Source organism: Aquarana catesbeiana, linkage group LG01 (genome assembly GCF_042186555.1).
Source record: "Aquarana catesbeiana isolate 2022-GZ linkage group LG01, ASM4218655v1, whole genome shotgun sequence".
Lineage (NCBI taxonomy): Eukaryota > Metazoa > Chordata > Amphibia > Anura > Ranidae > Aquarana > Aquarana catesbeiana.
The window spans coordinates 45,784,384-45,802,995 of NC_133324.1; the positions used below are offsets into that span (position 1 = coordinate 45,784,384).

An 18,612-nucleotide genomic window follows, 5' to 3' on the forward strand; every position below is an offset into this window, starting at 1 on the left:
GTTAGCTATTCTTTCAAATTTTCGGCTTTTTTTTCCCCGCATCTAAACGAATGGAACTGAACAAATTAATAATAAATAATAATAATAATATTAATAATAATAAAAAAAAGTTTTTATTATTATTTTTGTTATTTATTATTATTAATTTGTTCCGTTCCATTCGTTTAGATGCGGCATTCGTTATTTCGGATAATTCGTAACTTCGGATAAATTTGTATTCGTTATGTTCACTAACAGCCAAATTTTGAAAGGAAATTCCAACACCTATAATTTAATAGTTATTATTAGTTAGTTCCTTACTGTTTTGGATTTTCGAATTTTTGAGTTTTTGAATTCTCGTTCCTATTTTTGGATTTTTGTTCTTTTGAATTTTGGGATCTCCGTTCTTATTTTCGAATTTTCGAGTTTTTGCATTTTCTAATTTCGGATTTTCTCATCTCAAATTTGAAAGGGAACTCCAATACCTACAATTTAATAGTTAGTAATATTTAAGTTATTATTAGTTATTTTTTCAGACTTTCGAATTTTCGGGTTTTTCGAATTCACGAATTTTCTAAAATATTAGAATTTACGAACATTCGGAAAAATTTGTTAAACGGGTTTTCGTCAATTCAGGTAATTCCGAATTAACTAATTTATCGAAAATTTGTTAAAAAAAAACAAATTTAGAAGGAAACTAATTGCACATATCTAGTGACACGTCCCGGTCCTCCGGGCTCCAGAGAGAAAGGAAAGTGTCGGCTCAGAGCCAATAATTATTACAAGATGTCTTATAGTATAATGAATAGGAGGGGGGGGGGGGATTTCCAGGAAGGGGGGGGGATTTCCAATGGGGGGGGGGAATTTACAAACTCAGTTCAGCCATGTCACCACATTAAATGGAATTTAATTTTACACACTTAGAAAAATTGTCCACTTGTGTGAGTTTTCCTGGCAGCGCTCATATTGGTCGTATGGCAGATAATCGATGTGTCTGGAATTGGGTTGTCTGGAGTTCACAGAGGAATCAGATTCATGACCATCATAATTCCTCATCTTCCAGCAGGTCGGGTGTCACACCTGTGTGTTATCATAGGGGCACCTTAAAGCGTGTATTACACCAGGTATCGCCGCAACACAGAATATAGCGCAATCTTGTCCCATATTATGGATGGTACAACGAACGGACGCCGAACTCACCGGTGTTTCTAATTCAGGTGCACGGTGGCGGCAGTAATGAGAAGAGGCCCAGAAAGGTTTCCAGTCTGATCAGCTACAACTTTCACTTGGGATCGATCGTCTGCTTTGGTCATGATCTTCAACATCTACATTGGACGATCTTCAACATCTACATTGGGCGATCTACAACATCTACATTGGGCGATCTTCAACATCTACATTGGGCGATCTTCAACATCTACATTAGGCGAGCTACAACATCTACATTGGACGATCTACAACATCTACATTGGAAAATCTACAACATCTACATTGGACGATCTACAACATCTACATTGGGCGATCTACATCTACATTGGGCGATGTACAACATCTACATTGGACAAGCTACAACATCTACATTGGACGATCTACAACATCTACATTGTACGATCTACAACATTTACATTGGACGATCTACAACATCTGCATTGGGCGATCTACAACATCTACATTGGACGATCTACAACATCTGCATTGGGCGATCTACAACATCTGCATTGGGCGAACTACATCTACATTGGACGATCTACATCTACATTGGACGACCTTCAACATCTACATTGGGCAATCTACAACATCTACATTGGACGACCTTCAACATCTACATTGGACAATCTACAACATCTACATCGGGCGATCTACAACATCTACATTGGGCGATCTACATCTACATTGGACGATCTTTAACATCTACATTGGGTGATCTACAACATCTCCATTGGGCGATCTTCAACATCTACATTGGGCGATCTAAAACATCTACATTGGACGATCTACAACATCTACATTGGGCGATCTTCAACATCTACATTGGGTGATCTACAACATCTACATTGGGCAATCTTCAACATCTACATTGGGCGATCTAAAACATCTACATTGGACAATCTACAACATCTACATTGGGCGATCTACAACATCTGCATTGGACGATCTACAACATCTGCATTGGGCGATCTACAACATCTGCATTGGGCGATCTACAACATCTACATTGGACGATCTACAACATCTGCATTGGGTGATCTACAACATCTACATTGGACGATCTACAACATCTACATTAGGCAATCTACATCTACATTGGACGATCTTCAACATCTACATTGGGCGATCTACAACATCTACATTGGGCAATCTACAACATCTACATTGGACGACCTTCAACATCTACATTGGACAATCTACAACATCTACATTGGGCGATCTACATCTACATTGGACGATCTACAACATCTACATTGGGCGATCTACAACATCTACATTGGGCAATCTACAACATCTACATTGGACGACCTTCAACATCTACATTGGACAATCTACAACATCTACATTGGGCGATCTACATCTACATTGGACGATCTACAACATCTGCATTGGACGATCTACAACATCTGCATTGGGCGATCTACAACATCTGCATTGGACGATCTACAACATCTGCATTGGGCGAACTACATCTACATTGGACGATCTACATCTACATTGGACGACCTTCAACATCTACATTGGGCAATCTACAACATCTACATTGGACGACCTTCAACATCTACATTGGACAATCTACAACATCTACATCGGGCGATCTACAACATCTACATTGGGCGATCTACATCTACATTGGACGATCTTCAACATCTACATTGGGTGATCTACAACATCTACATTGGGCGATCTTCAACATCTACATTGGGCGATCTAAAACATCTACATTGGACGATCTACAACATCTACATTGGGCAATCTTCAACATCTACATTGGGTGATCTACAACATCTACATTGGGCGATCTTCAACATCTACATTGGGCGATCTAAAACATCTACATTGGACAATCTACAACATCTACATTGGGCGATCTACAACATCTGCATTGGACGATCTACAACATCTGCATTGGGCGATCTACAACATCTGCATTGGGCGATCTACAACATCTACATTGGACGATCTACAACATCTGCATTGGGTGATCTACAACATCTACATTGGACGATCTACAACATCTACATTAGGCAATCTACATCTACATTGGACGATCTTCAACATCTACATTGGGCGATCTACAACATCTACATTGGGCAATCTACAACATCTACATTGGGCGATCTACATCTACATTGGACGATCTACAACATCTGCATTGGAAGATCTACAACATCTGCATTGGACGATCTACAACATCTGCATTGGGCGATCTACAACATCTGCATTGGACGATCTACAACATCTGCATTGGGCGAACTACATCTACATTGGACGATCTACATCTACATTGGACGACCTTCAACATCTACATTGGGCAATCTACAACATCTACATTGGACGACCTTCAACATCTACATTGGGCAATCTACAACATCTACATCGGGCGATCTACAACATCTACATTGGGCGATCTACATCTACATTGGACAATCTTCAACATCTACATTGGGTGATCTACAACATCTACATTTGACGATCTACAACATCTACATTGGGCGATCTTCAACATCTACATTGGGCGATCTACAACATCTACATTGGACAATCTACAACATCTACATTGGGCGATCTACAACATCTGCATTGGACGATCTACAACATCTGCATTGGACGATCTACAACATCTGCATTGGGCGATCTACAACATCTACATTGGACGATCTACAACATCTGCATTGGGCGATCTACAACATCTACATTGGACGATCTACAACATCTACATTGGACGATCTACAACATCTACATTAGGCAATCTACATCTACATTGGACGATCTTCAACATCTACATTGGGCGATCTACAACATCTACATTGGGCAATCTACAACATCTACATTGGACGACCTTCAACATCTACATTGGACGATCTACAACATCTACATTGGGCGATCTACATCTACATTGGGCGATCTACATCTACATTGGACGATCTACAACATCTACATTGGACGATCTACAACATCTGCATTGGACGATCTACATTTGCATTGGGCGATCTACACCGTTCAACAACTTCTGCATTGAGCGATCTACAACATCGGCATCTGTCAAAAGACATAGGAGCAGTATAACATTCCAGAAAATCTCCACCTTTTATTAAGGACTTTGTTTAGGCTGAGGTGATGTCATCAGTCTGCTGCAGGCAGGAGGAAGCTTTTCCTCAGTCTCCAACCCCCCCCCCCACACAGTGATCAGACTGCAACATTGTAACAAGTTACAAGGTGAAAGGCTACAACAGGGGCTGATCTGTGTCAGACATTTGTAAACACAGCCAAGAGCTGCACAAACACCGGCGTTTAAATAGTTGTGTCATCCCTGAGTCCAAGAAGTAGACCTAGTTGCACAATGTATACATAATATACAGTATATCTACATTATGTTATGCAATATGAGTATATCAGAGCTCACTTTATTTGAATACAACATAAAAATGACATTAGTGAATTTCTGGCCGTGTTTAAACAATGAGTCACCGAGGGGGCGGCCGAAGGGGAAGTGTTCTTATTAAAAAGAGAGAGAAACCAGAAGAAACAAATTACCGCAAATGTCGTAATCTGACACTCAGTGAAGAGAACCTGTAATGGGGGCAACACTGCCGGTTACCACTGCCAAAATCCTTTCCCTAAATACACAGCTGATGTGGCTTTTATATTCCACCATGCTTTGCTGTTCCGTATTACCATAATAAGATTGGCTGTCATGGACCCCCCTTTCTGTCTGTCTGAAATCCAATCCATAGCCAGATAGAGATCAGAGTAAGAAGCGTAATGCACAAGAACTGAGCTGCACTACTAGGCTAGAAATCTAATGAGATATAGATATATATATATTTTTTTACATATATTTATATATATTTACAGTGTGTTTGTGTGTATAATATGTTTACAAATTATGCGCTGATTTTTTTTTTTAAGTCATTTACTAATCCTATATCTTTTTTTTTTTTTTTAATATATTTACAGTGTATATATATATATATATATATATATATATATATATATATATATATATAACAAAATATATTTACAAATTATACTCTGATTTTTGTTTTTTAAGTCTACATTTACTAGCTTATAATCCTATATCTTTTTTTTTTTTTTTTTTAATATATTTACAATATATATATATATATATATATATATATATATATATTACAAAGTATATTTACAAATTATACGCTGATTTTTTTTTTTTGAAGTCTTCATTTACCAGTTTATAATCCTATTTTTTTTTATTTTTCTTTACACATATTTATATATATTTACAGTGTGTGTGTGTGTGTATATGTATATATATATATATATATATATATATATATATATATTACAAAATATATTTACAAACTATACGCATATTTATATATTTATATTTACAGTGTGTGTGTGTATATATATATATATTTACAAATTCTACGCTGATTTGTTTTTTTTCAAGTCTACATTTACGAGTTTATAATCCTATATTTTTTTTTAAACATTTTTATATATTTACAGTGTGTATATATATATATATATATATATATATATCAGCATCAAGTGAAGAAATGAATGGGCTGCCCCAGGCCAAAAGTCACTCAAAAGACGTCTCTGAAACCGTTTTTAGAAATTGCGTCACACCAAAACAGATGGTGAGGCAGCACCGTTGTGTTGTGGCATACGCAAAAAATGCGCACATTAGCAAAAGGCGCGGAGGTGCCATGAACAGTCAGTGGACACTGCTGCGCGTCTGCAAAAGGGTAGCTCATTTTTTGTGCATTCCGGGAAAGCACTCAATTTTGCGCACATTCCCACAATGCAAAAAAAAACGTAAATGTAGCCTAAGGCTGCCCATATATTATACAATTTTCTTTAGATTTACCAAAACCATATAATATGAGATCAAACCTAAACACTTTCAATTTGTATGTGATCAGAGCAGGCCCTTGCACTACATAGTTGAAGATACATCTAAAGGCAGTCAAAAGAAGAAAATTGTATAATGTATGTCAGGGGGAGGCAATCTGGGGCCCTCCAGCTGTTGTGGAACTACATTTCCCATGAGGCATTGCAAGGCTGCCAGTTACAATTACTCCCAGAGGCATTATGGCATTTGTAGTTCTGCAACAGCTGGAGGGCCCCCAGGTTGCCTACCCCTGATGTATGACCAGCTTAAAAGCTGATATGCCCTCCCTTTCCAGCGTGTCTCCAGGACAGGAAATGAAGGAAAAACTTCACAATGGGACACAGAAAGGAAAAAAATAAAAAATAGACAGACAGCCATTGTAACCCTTCCCTACTTTCTAATTGTGATACACACTCATACCTGCCTGTGTGTGTAATCTGATCTCTCCTCTTGCTCCGGGTATTCATAACATGGCAATCAATTAGCGCACGCCAACCCATTACTGTGAATGGTGAATATGAAAAATTCCTAAGCGATTTTGAAGGAAGAGAGATCAGGAAGAAAAGATCAGGAGTCGCAGTTCAGGGAACTTTACTTTATTTGCTCGTTCAATGATACAAATTCTCATTGGGGGCTTGTCCGGGATGAATGAGCAAATAAAGTACGTTTTCTGTGCTGCAGTCTCCGCTGCTTTTGTTTGGTGGCTCTTTGGAGCACACTGGGTCGCATGCCCAGACATTTCTATTTAAGCCATGTGATGCTGACCACCCTTACAAACTACTGATTATATATACAATATATACAGTATCTCACAAAAGTGAGTACACCCCTCAGTCACATTTTTGTAAATATTTTATTCTATCTTTTCATGTGACAACACTGAAGAAATGACACTTTGCTACAATGTAAAGTAGTGAGTGTACAGCTTGTATAACAGTGTAAATTTGCTGTCCCCTCAAAATAACTCAACACACAGCCATTAATGTCTAAACCGCTGGCAACAAAAGTGAGTACACCCCTAAGTGAAAATGTCCAAATTGGGCCCAAAGTGTCAATATTTTGTGTGGCCACCATTATTTTCCAGCACTGCCTTAACCCTCTTGGGCATGGAGATCACCAGAGCTTCACAGGTTGCCACTGGAGTCCTCTTCCACTCCTCCATGATGACATCACAGAGCTGGTGGATGTTAGAGACCTTGTGCTCCTCCACCTTCCATTTGAGGATGTCCCACAGATGCTCAATAGGGTTTAGGTCTGGAGACATGCTTGGCCAGTCCATCACCTTTACTCTCAGCTTCTTTAGAAAGGCAGTGGTCATCTTGGAGGTGTGTTTGGGGTCGTTATCATGTTGGAATACTGCCCTGCGGCCCAGTCTCTGAAGGGAGGGGATCATGCTCTGCTTCAGTATGTCACAGTACATGTTGGCATTCATGGTTCCCTCAATGAACTGTAGCTCTCCAGTGCTAGCAGCACTCATGCAGCCCCAGACCATGACACTCCCACCACCATGCTTGACTGTAGGCAAGACACACTTGTCTTTGTACTCCTCACCTGGTTGCCGCCACACACGCTTGTCACCATCTGAACCAAATAAGTTTATCTTGGTCTCATCAGACCACAGGACATGGTTCCAGTAATCCATGACCTTAGTCTGCTTGTCTTCAGCAAACTGTTTGCAGGTTTTCTTGTACATCATCTTTGGAAGAGGCTTCCTTCTGGGATGACAGCCATGCAGACCAATTTGATACAGTGTGCAGCATATGGTCTGAGCACTGACAGGATGACCCCCCACCCCTTCAACCTCTGCAGCAATGCTGACAGATCTCATACATCTATTTCCCAAAGACAACCTTTGGATATGACGCTGAGCACGTGACCTCAACTTCTTTGGTCGACCATAGTGAGGCCTGTTCTGAGTGGAACCTGTCCTGTCAAACTCCTGTATGGTCTTGGCCACCGTGCTGCAGCTCAGTTTCAGGGTCTTGGCAATCTTCTTATAGCCTAGGACATCTTTGTGTAGAGCAACAATTCTTTTTTTTCAGATCCTCAGAGAGTTCTTTGCCATGAGGTGCCATGTTGAACTTCCAGTGACCAGTATGAGAGAGTGAGAGCGATAACACCAAATTTACCACACCTGCTCCTCATTCACACCTGAGACCTTGTAACACTAACGAGTCACATGACACCGGGGAGGGAAAATGGCTAATTGGGCCCAATTTGGACATTTTTACTTAGAGGTGTACTCACTTTTGTTGCCAGCGGTTTAGACATTAATGGCTGTGTGTTGAGTTATTTTGAGGGGACAGCAAATTTACACTGTTATACAAGCTGTACACTCACTACTTTACATTGTAGCAAAGTGTCATTTCTTCAGTGTTGTCACATGAAAAGACATAATAAAATTTTTACAAAAATGTGCGGGATGTAGTCACTTTTGTGAGATACTGTATATATATATATATTCTTTTTTTTTTTTTTTTAAATAAAGACCGGTGTTTAAATATCAACACTCTGGTGTCAGAAATCTTCCAGAAGGTTGAATCATTTTAGTGTAATGTGTAAATAGAATGATCCCTTTACGCACGTCTCATCACACAAGTCAGCAGTTATACAGAACTCTGATTAATATACACATGACATGCATGGGAAGAACACCCCTCCACATCACCAAATCACAACATTATAACAAAATATTAAAGAAAATTACAAATAAATTCATGGCGTGAAAGTTACATTTCGCAACATTGTCATGGCAATCAAACTTTCGTACGAAGTTGGTCTGGCCACTGATGGCTTTTTATCGAATGAGCGATCTTCGCGCGAACGTTCGAATGACAATCTAACTGTGTGCGGCCAGCATTAAAGATAAAAAAAACAATCAGAACTGGGGGGTCATCGAATGTATTGTATGGATTTGATACGCAGGCACGAATTTGCACGTAATGAAACAATTCATGGAGGCATTCGAAGGTGATCGTAGATTGCGCCGTCACTGGTGACGATTGTATTGTGCGGCATTGCGTTCATGGCTATTGCATTGGCAACCATGGTGAGGACTGAGATAAAAGACATATGTGTAATATGTGTGTCCCACCTTCTCCCCCCACATGTGTGTCCCGTGTTCCCTCCCTCTGGAATGTCCTGTCACCCCACCTCCCAGCCCGGACCCCCCGGAGCAGCGCAGATCGGACGCAGTATGGTGGGGACACATCTCACCAATCTCTTCCTTCCTCCTCCTGGGTGTCAGGCTGATGTCTCCTGTCCATGTCCTGAGAGCTCTGGGTCCCTGGTTGGGCTCTGCTTCCTGAGGACAGTCAGTGTGAATGGCTGGGTCTGCTCTCAGCCTCTGATTACAACTCTGAGGAAGTTACAACACTCTACTCCGTCCTCCCACTCCGGGAGCAGCCCCAGGAATCCTCCACCACAGCAACCAGGACTGTCTGTGATCACCAGCATGTCCCCAACACAGTCCTGTATGTCTGACACAGTGTCTGACCCTCCCTGCTCCTCCCCTCCACCCCTCATACAAAACATCATTCCAGGACTTCATTTACAATGTATCGCTCCTTTCTGTACCTCTCATACAATGTATCCTTCCCCCTGTACCTTTTATACAATGTATCTCTCCTCCTGTACTTTTTATAAAATTTATCTCTCCTCCTGTACTTTTTATAAAATTTATCTCTCCTCCTGTACTTTTTATAAAATTTATCTCTCCTCCTGTACCTTTTATACAATGTATCTCTCCTCCTGTACCTTTTATACAATGTATCTCTCCTCCTGTACTTTTTATACAATGTATCTCTCCTCCTGTACTTTTTATACAATGTATCTCTCCTCCTGTACCTTCTATACAATGTATGTCTCCTCCTGTACATTTTATACAATGTATCTCTCCTTTCTGTACCTCTCATACAATGTATCTCTCCTCCTGTACCTTTTATACAATGTATCTCTCCTCCTGTACCTTTTATACAATGTATCTCTCCTCCTGTACCTTTTATACAATGTATCTCTCCTCATGTACCTTTTATACAATGTATCTCTCCTCCTGTACTTTTTATTAGGGTTGTCCCGATACCACTTTTTTAGGACCGAGTACAAGTACCGATACTTTTTTTCAAGTACTCGCCGATACCGATTACCGATACTTTTTTTTTTAAATGTCACGTGACAGTTTTTTTTTTTTGCTATTTTTTTTTGGGGGGGGGGGGGTGAACGTTGTATGTGTGTGTGTTTTGTTTTTTTTTGTTTTTTACAATTTTTATTTTTTACAATAATATTTTTTTATTCTTTATTGTTTTTTTTTTTTTAATCAGCCCTTTTGGGGGGCTTTGGTGAGATATCAGGGGTCTTAACAGACCTCTGATATCTCCCCCTTGAGACAGAGAAAGAGACCGAGGATAGAGATTCCCCAGTCCCTTTCTCTGCAGCCTCAGCTGCACTGAGAATGAATGGAGAGAAGACAGTGGCTCCTCTCCATTCATAAACTGACACATCATAATCACAGGAGATTACAATGTTTCAGTTATGTGAATGGACAGAGTCAGCTGACTCTGTCTATTCACAAAGGAAGGAGGAGGGGGACGGAGTAACTGAGGGGGAGAATGGAGGGGACAGATAAGGAGAGAGGAACGGAGGGGGAGAACGGAGGGGGACAGATAAGGAGAGAGGAATGGAGGGGGAGAACGGAGGGGACAGATAAGGAGAGAGGAATGGAGGGGGAAAACGGAGGGGGACAGATAAGGAGAGAGGAACGGAGGGGGAGAACGGAGGGGACAGATAAGGAGAGAGGAACGGAGGGGGAGAACGGAGGGGACAGATAAGGAGAGAGGAACGGAGGGGGAGAACGGAGGGGGACAGATAAAGAGAGAGGAACGGAGGGGGAGAACGGAGGGGGACAGATAAGGAGAGAGGAACGGAGGGGGAGAACGGAGGGGACAGATAAGGAGAGAGGAACGGAGGGGGAGAACGGAGGGGGACAGATAAGGAGAGAGGAATGCAGGGGACAGCGGAGAGGCACAGCTGTATGTCACTAAAGCTGGTGAAAGCCGCTGGGGGAGAATCTTGTAACTCCCCCATGCGCCGATCACAGCGGACTTCCAGGTATCGGGGGAAGTATCGGGAGCATTTGCCCGAGTACAAGTACTTGGGCAAATGCTCGGTATCGGTGCCGATACCGATACTAGTATCGGTATCGGGACAACCCTACTTTTTATACAATGTATCCCTCCTCCTGTACTTTTATACAACATATCTCTCCTCCTGTACTTTTTATACAATGTATCTCTCCTCATGTACCTTTTATACAATGTATCTCTCCTCCTGTACTTTTTATACAATGTATCTCTCCTCCTGTACCTTTTATACAATGTATCGCTCCCCCTGTACCTTTTATACAATGTATCTCTCCTTTCTGTACCTTTTATACAACGTATCTCTCCTCCTGTACCTTTTATACAATGTATCTCTCCTCCTGTACCTTTTATACAATGTATCTCTCCTCCTGTACCTTTTATACAATGTATCTCTTCTCCTGTACCTTTTATACAATGTATCTCCCCCCCTTGTACCTTTTAAACAATGTATCTCTCCTCCTGTACTTTTTATACAATGTATAGCTCCCCATGTACCTTTTATACAATGTATCTCTCCTCCTGTACTTTTTATACAATGTATCTCTCCTCCTGTACCTTTTATACAATGTATCGCTCCCCCTGTACCTTTTATACAATGTATCTCTCCTTTCTGTACCTTTTATACAATGTATCTCTCCTCCTGTGCCTTTTATACAACGTATCTCTCCTCCTGTACCTTTTATACAATGTATCTCTCCTCCTGTACCTTTTATACAATGTATCTCTCCTCCTGTACTTTTTATACAATGTATCTCTCCTCCTGTACTTTTTATACAATGTATCTCTCCTTCTGTACTTTTTATACAATGTATCTCTCCTCCTGTACTTTTTATACAATGTATCTCTCCTCCTGTACTTTTTATACAATGTATCTCTCTCCTTGTACGTTTTATACAATGTATCTCTCCTCCTGTACCTTTTATACAATGTATCTCTCCTCCTGTACCTTCTATACAATGTATGTCTCCTCCTGTACATTTTATACAATGTATCTCTCCTTTCTGTACCTCTCATACAATGTATCTCTCTCCCTGTACTTTTCATACAATGTATCCCTCCTCCTGTACCTTTTATACAATGTATCTCTCCTCCTGTACCTTTTATACAATGTATCTCTCCTCCTGTACCTTTTATACAATGTATCTCTCCTCCTGTACTTTTTATACAATGTATAGCTCCCCATGTACCTTTTATACAATGTATCTCTCCTCCTGTACTTTTTATACAATGTATCTCTCCTCCTGTACCTTTTATACAATGTATCCCTCCCCCTGTACCTTTTATACAATGTATCTCTCCTTTCTGTACCTTTTATACAATGTATCTCTCCTCCTGTACCTTTTATACAATGTATCTCTCCTTTCTGTACCTTTTATACAATGTATCTCTCCTCCTGTGCCTTTTATACAACGTATCTCTCCTCCTGTACCTTTTATACAATGTATCTCTCTCCCTGTACTTTTTATACAATGTATCTCTCCTCCTGTACCTTTATACAATGTATCCCTCCTCCTGTACCTTTATACAATGTATCTCTCCTCCTGTACCTTTTATACAATGTATCTCTCCTCCTGTACCTATTATACAATGTATCTCTCCTCCTGTACCTTTTATACAATGTATCTCTCCTCCTGTACCTTTTATACAATGTATCGCTCCCCCTGTACCTTTTATACAATGTATCTCTTCTTTCTGTACCTTTTATACAATGTATCTCTCTCCTTGTACTTTTTATACAATGTATCTCTCCTCCTGTACTTTTGAACAATCTCCTTTCTGTACCTCTCATACAATGTATCTCTCCTCCTGTGCCTTTTATACAACGTATCTCTCCTTTCTGTACCTTTTATACAATGTATCTCTCCTTTCTGTACCTTTTATACAACATATCTCTCCTCCTGTACTTTTTATACAATGTATCTCTCCTCCTGTACTTTTATACAACATATCTCTCCTCCTGTACTTTTTATACAATGTATCTCTCCTCCAGTACCTTTTATACAACGTATTTCTCCTTTCTGTACCTTTTATACAATGTATCTCTCTTTTCTGTACCTATTATACAATGTATCTCTCCTTTCTTTAACTTTTATACAATGTATCTCTCCTCCTGTACTTTTTATACAATGTATCTCTCCTCCTGTACCTTCTATACAATGTATGTCTCCTCCTGTACATTTTATACAATGTATCTCTCCTTTCTGTACCTCTCATACAATGTATCTCTCCTCCTGTACTTTTTATACAATGTATTGCTCCCCATGTACCTTTTATACAATGTATCTCTCCTCCTGTACCTTTTATACAACGTATCTCTCCTCCTGTACTTTTTATACAATGTATCTCTATTCCTGTACCTTTTATACAATATATCTCTCCTTTCTGTACATTTTATACAATGTATCTCTCTCCCTGTACTTTTTATACAATCTCCTTTCTGTACCTCTCATACAATGTGTGTAATTTTAATAGAACCTCTAGCTCCTGAAGAAGCGTTCCTTGTCAACGTGAAACATGTAGAGCAATTGGAGACTACACCATTCTGGGAACACCAGACCTGCAGTGCTCCCCCAATTCCAACTTTTTAGGGGAAGTTTACTTTTTTCCTTTATTTGGATTATGATTGAACTGTATACGAATATATAGGAATACACACAAAACTGCAGGATAGGATCCCCAATGGTGTCATGATATGCATTGTATGTCTAGATTTGATATGTTTTTAATGATGTTTTGTCTATTCTCCTTGTTTTTTGTATATTACCAATAAAATTCAAACTTTTTTATATATGCTGTGTAGTTCACTACAGTTGTGCCTTGAAAGTCCCAAAAAGTGTTTTCTTTAGTCTTTTGTTATCTCTCATACAATGTATCTCTCCTCCTGTACTTTTTATACAATGTATCTCTCCTTTCTGTACCTTTTATACAATGTATCTCTCTCCTTGTACTTTTTATACAATGTATCTCTCCTTTCTGTACCTTTTATACAATGTATCTCTCTCCTTGTACTTTTTATACAATGTATCTCTCTCCTTGTACTTTTTATACAATGTATCTCTCCTCCTGTACTTTTTATACAATGTATCTCTCCTCCTGTACTTTTTATACAATGTATCTCTCCTCCCGTACCTTTTATACAATGTATCTCTCCTCCCGTACCTTTTATACAACGTATTTCTCCTTTCTGTACCTTTTATACAATGTATCTCTCCTTTCTTTAACTTTTATACAATGTATCTCTCCTCCTGTACCTTTTATACAATGTATCTCTCCTCCTGTACCTTTTATACAATGTATCTCTCCTTTCTGTACCTTTTATACAATGTATCTCTTCTCCTGTACCTCTCACGCAACATATCTTTCCCCCTGTATCTCTCATACAATATATCAGATCCCTTTTAGCTTATTTCAGATCCCCATTCAGTGTGGTCACTATGGATGTATTAAGTGAGGAGCCCACTAGGCTTACATCAAGACCTTGTTCTGGTCAGTCCCTCTCCGGTGACCTTACTAGTAGAAGTCATTGACATTGAGGTGACAGTTGTGTACACAATGTCTGGTGTATGTGACGCGTGGCGTGTCCCTGTGAAGTGCTCTCTTCCTGCAGGTGGGACACATTCCAAGTTACTATGTGATGAATGAGAGCTCATTACATGTGATGTCATTGTGGACTGGAGGGGCACAGAGGGGTCCTGGATCAGTGTTGGGGTCCTGATGAAGGATTAGTAGTCCTCTACTTCGTATCACTTTCTCTCTGAGTTCAGTACCCTCTCCATGGCAGGAATGGTCAGATCTATGACACCGTATTGTGTCTGGAAGGGTCAGGTCTATGACACCATATATTATATACATTGTATCTATGACACCTTATACACTGTACCTGGAATGGTCAGATCTATGGCCCCGTATATACAGTATCTCACAAAACTGAGTACACCTCTCACATTTTTGTAAATATTTTGTTATATCTTGCTCAATAGGGTTTAGGTCTGGAGACATGCTTGGCCAGTCCATCACCTTTACCCTCAGCTTCCTTAGTAAGGCAGTGGTCGTCTTGGAGGTGTGTTTGGGGTCGTTATCATGTTGGAATACTGCCCTGCGGCCCAGTATCCGAAGGGAGGGGATCATGCTCTGCTTCAGTATGTCACAGTACATGTTGGCATTCATGGTTCCCTCAATGATCTGTAGCTCCCCAGTGCCAGCAGCACTCATGCAGCCCCAGACCATGACACTCTTTGTACTCCTCACCTGGTTGCCGCCACACACGCTTGTCACCATCTGAACCAAATAAGTTTATCTTGGTCTCATCAGACCACAGGACATGGTTCCAGTAATCCATGTCCTTAGTCTGCTTGTCTTCAGCAAACAGTTTGCTGGCTTTCTTGTGCATCATCTTTAGAAGTGGCTTCCTTCTGGGATGACAGTCATGCAGACCAATTTGATGCAGTGTGCGGCGTATGGTCTGAGCACTGACAGGCTGACCCCCCACCCCTTCAACCTCTGCAGCAATGCTGGCAGCACTCATACGTCTATTTCCCAAAGACAACCTCTGGATATAACGCTGAGCACGTGACCTCAACTTCTTTGGACCATGGCGAGGCTTGTTCTGAGTGGAACCTGTCCTGTTAAACTGCTCTATGGTCTTGGCCACTGTGCTGCAGCTCAGTTTCAGGGTCTTGGCAATCTTCTTATAGCCTAGGCCATCTTCATGTAGAGCAACAATTCTTTTTTTCAGATCCTCAGAGAGTTCTTTGCCATGAGGTGCCATGTTGAACTTCCAGTGACCAGTATGAGAGAGTGAGAGCGATAACACCAAATTTAACACACCTGCTCCCCAAAGACCTTGTAACACTAATGAGTCACATGACCCCGGGGAGGGAAAATGGCTAATTGGGCCAAATTTGGACATTTTCACTTAGGGGTGTACTCACTTTTGTTGCCAGCGGTTTACACATTAATGGCTGTGTGTTGAGTTATTTTGAGGAGACAGCAAATTTACACTGTTATACAAGCTGTACACTCACTACTTTACATTGTAGCAAAGTGTCATTTCTTCAGTGTTGTCACATGAAAAGATAGAAGAAAATATTTACAAAAATTTGACTTTTGTGAGATACTGTACACTGTATCTATGACGCCTTATACATTGTATCTGGAATGTTCAGGTGTATGACACCCTTTATATACATTGTATCTGGAATGGTGAGGTCTATGACACTATACAGTATACATTATATCTGGGAGATTTCATGTAGGATTACATGCATAGCTGGCCCCGGGAAGGAATGAGAATGCACACAATGAGCTCTGGCAGCTTTATATGTCCATGTCTGCACTGTCACATTTTAAGAAATGTTTATTTGTATGAGGGAACAGTAAAGCACAGCCACATGCACCTCTGTACTACTTCCATCCACACAGAACATCCAGAATGATGGTAAATCCATTTAAAAGTTAATCAAGATTTCATCTGTGTCCCATTGTGAAGATGCCCCCTCACTTCCTGTCTCATAGCCACAACAGGAAGTAAAAAGTAATGAGGGAAATACCTGGATGTCACCAGAACTAGTGTCCCCATTGTAAGATTTCCCCTGTATTCCTGCTCTGGGGACAACCCACAATCCGCCATTCTTAACATACAGTATATATGCAATACAAAAAAAATGAAATAGTAAAACAAGTCTATGTCTGGGGTTGCAGTCTTCCTAAACCCATATACTGGAAGACTTTCATTAGAAATATCTAATTTTAACAACGTTCATTCCATTTTCTGTTTTTTGGAGTCAGGTGGACGTTCGTTTCCAACCACAGTGATGGAAATATTGGAAGGCGCAGGATGGAAAATGTTTCTCCAATGAACAAAATTTCTTACAGTGTATGTGGTTTCTCATTTGGTAAAGTCTATTTTTTTTTTTTTTTTTTTAACTTCAAACAAATTAATTTCTAAAACCAGCCATATGCTATTCAATTTTAAAATGAACGTTCAGATGAACGTTCGCAGTACATTCGATAACTTCTAAAGCAGCTGAAAATGTCCTTTTGCTTTTAACATTCGAATTGTGGATCGCTGGTTGGAAGCTAAACACTGGGGACCTCGAGTGGAGAGTGAACGAGTTTTGCTTTTGATTGCTGAGTTGCATTATTAGGTTCTTTTTGGGGCTTTTCTTTGTAGCTTTTTAACACTTTTCTGTCACTTTTTAACCACTTTAGCCCCAGAGGATTTGGCTGCTCAATGACCAGGCCATTTTTTGCGATACGGCACTGCGTCGCTTTAACTGACAATTGCGCGGTCGTGCAATGTTGTACCCAAACAAAATTGACGTCCTTTTTTCCCCACAAATAGAGTTTTCTTTTGATGGTATTTGATCACCTCTGCGGTTTTTATTTTTTGCGCTATAAACAAAAAAAGAGCGACAATTTTGAAAAACAAAAAACTCACAATATTTTGTACTTTTTGCTATAATAAATATCCCCATTTTTAAAAAAAAAAGCACATTTTTTCCTCAGTTTAGGCCGATTTGTATTCTTCTACATATTTTTGGTAATAAAAATCGCAATAAGCGTATATTGATTGGCTTGCGCAAAAGTTATAGTGTCTACAAAATAGGGGATAGATTTATAGCATTTTTATTATAATTTTTTTTTTTTTTACTCGTAATGGTGGCGATCTGCGATTTTTTTCGTGACTGTGACATTATGGCGGACACATCGGACAATTTTTGACATATTTTTGGGACCAGTGGTATTTATACAGCGATCAGTGCTATAAAAATGCATTGATTACTGTATAAATGTCACTGGCAGGGAAGGGGTTAACAGGAGGGGGCGATTAAGGGGGTTAATTGTGTTCCCTAGTGTGTGTTCTAACTGAAAGGGGGAGGGGACTGTGTAGGGGAGATGACAGATCGCTGTTCATACTTTGTATGAATACACGATCAATCACTTCTCCCCTCGGAGAACCGGGATCTCTGTGTTTACACACAGAGGCCCCGGTTCTCGCCGTGTTACAGGTGATCACGGGAGCCCGGTGGTCATTGAGACCGCCGGGCCCTTGCATCGGCTCCGGGGGCGAGCAGCGGGCGCCCTCAGTTATATAAGAACTGTCACAGAACAGAAGCGTCACACAGCGGGAACCTCCCATTGCGGCGGATCGTCCAGAGGACAAAGTGGGGAAGAAGAAGCCGGAGGAAGATGCTGGAGGAAGAAGCAGAGGAAGAAGTGGGGGAAGAACAAGATGGAGGAAGAAAACCGAAGGAAGACCAGAAGAAGATGGAAGAAGAAGCTGGGAAAGAAGAAGACATTAATAAAGGAATTGTCAAAAACAGGCTATTGTCTTTTTTAACATTTTTGACACTTTTTTTGTGAAATGGTAGGTACCCCATTACCAATTCACACAGGAAGGGGCCA

General features: G+C 40.3%; 1 protein-coding gene across 2 annotated transcripts in view; it reads right to left on the reverse strand.

Annotated features, from left to right (window-relative positions):
* The window catches only part of LOC141130859 (phospholipid-transporting ATPase ID-like), a 188,732-nt gene that overhangs the window by 151,521 nt on the left and 18,599 nt on the right, over positions 1 to 18,612 (reverse strand). The window contains exon 1 of one of the 2 annotated variants that reach the window (XM_073618168.1): positions 9,284 to 9,579. The exons of the other annotated variant lie outside the window; for it this stretch is intronic. The gene's annotated coding sequence lies outside the window, so the exon portion shown is untranslated. Of the gene's footprint in view, positions 1 to 9,283; positions 9,580 to 18,612 lie in introns of those variants that run through there. 2 annotated transcript variants of the gene reach the window in all.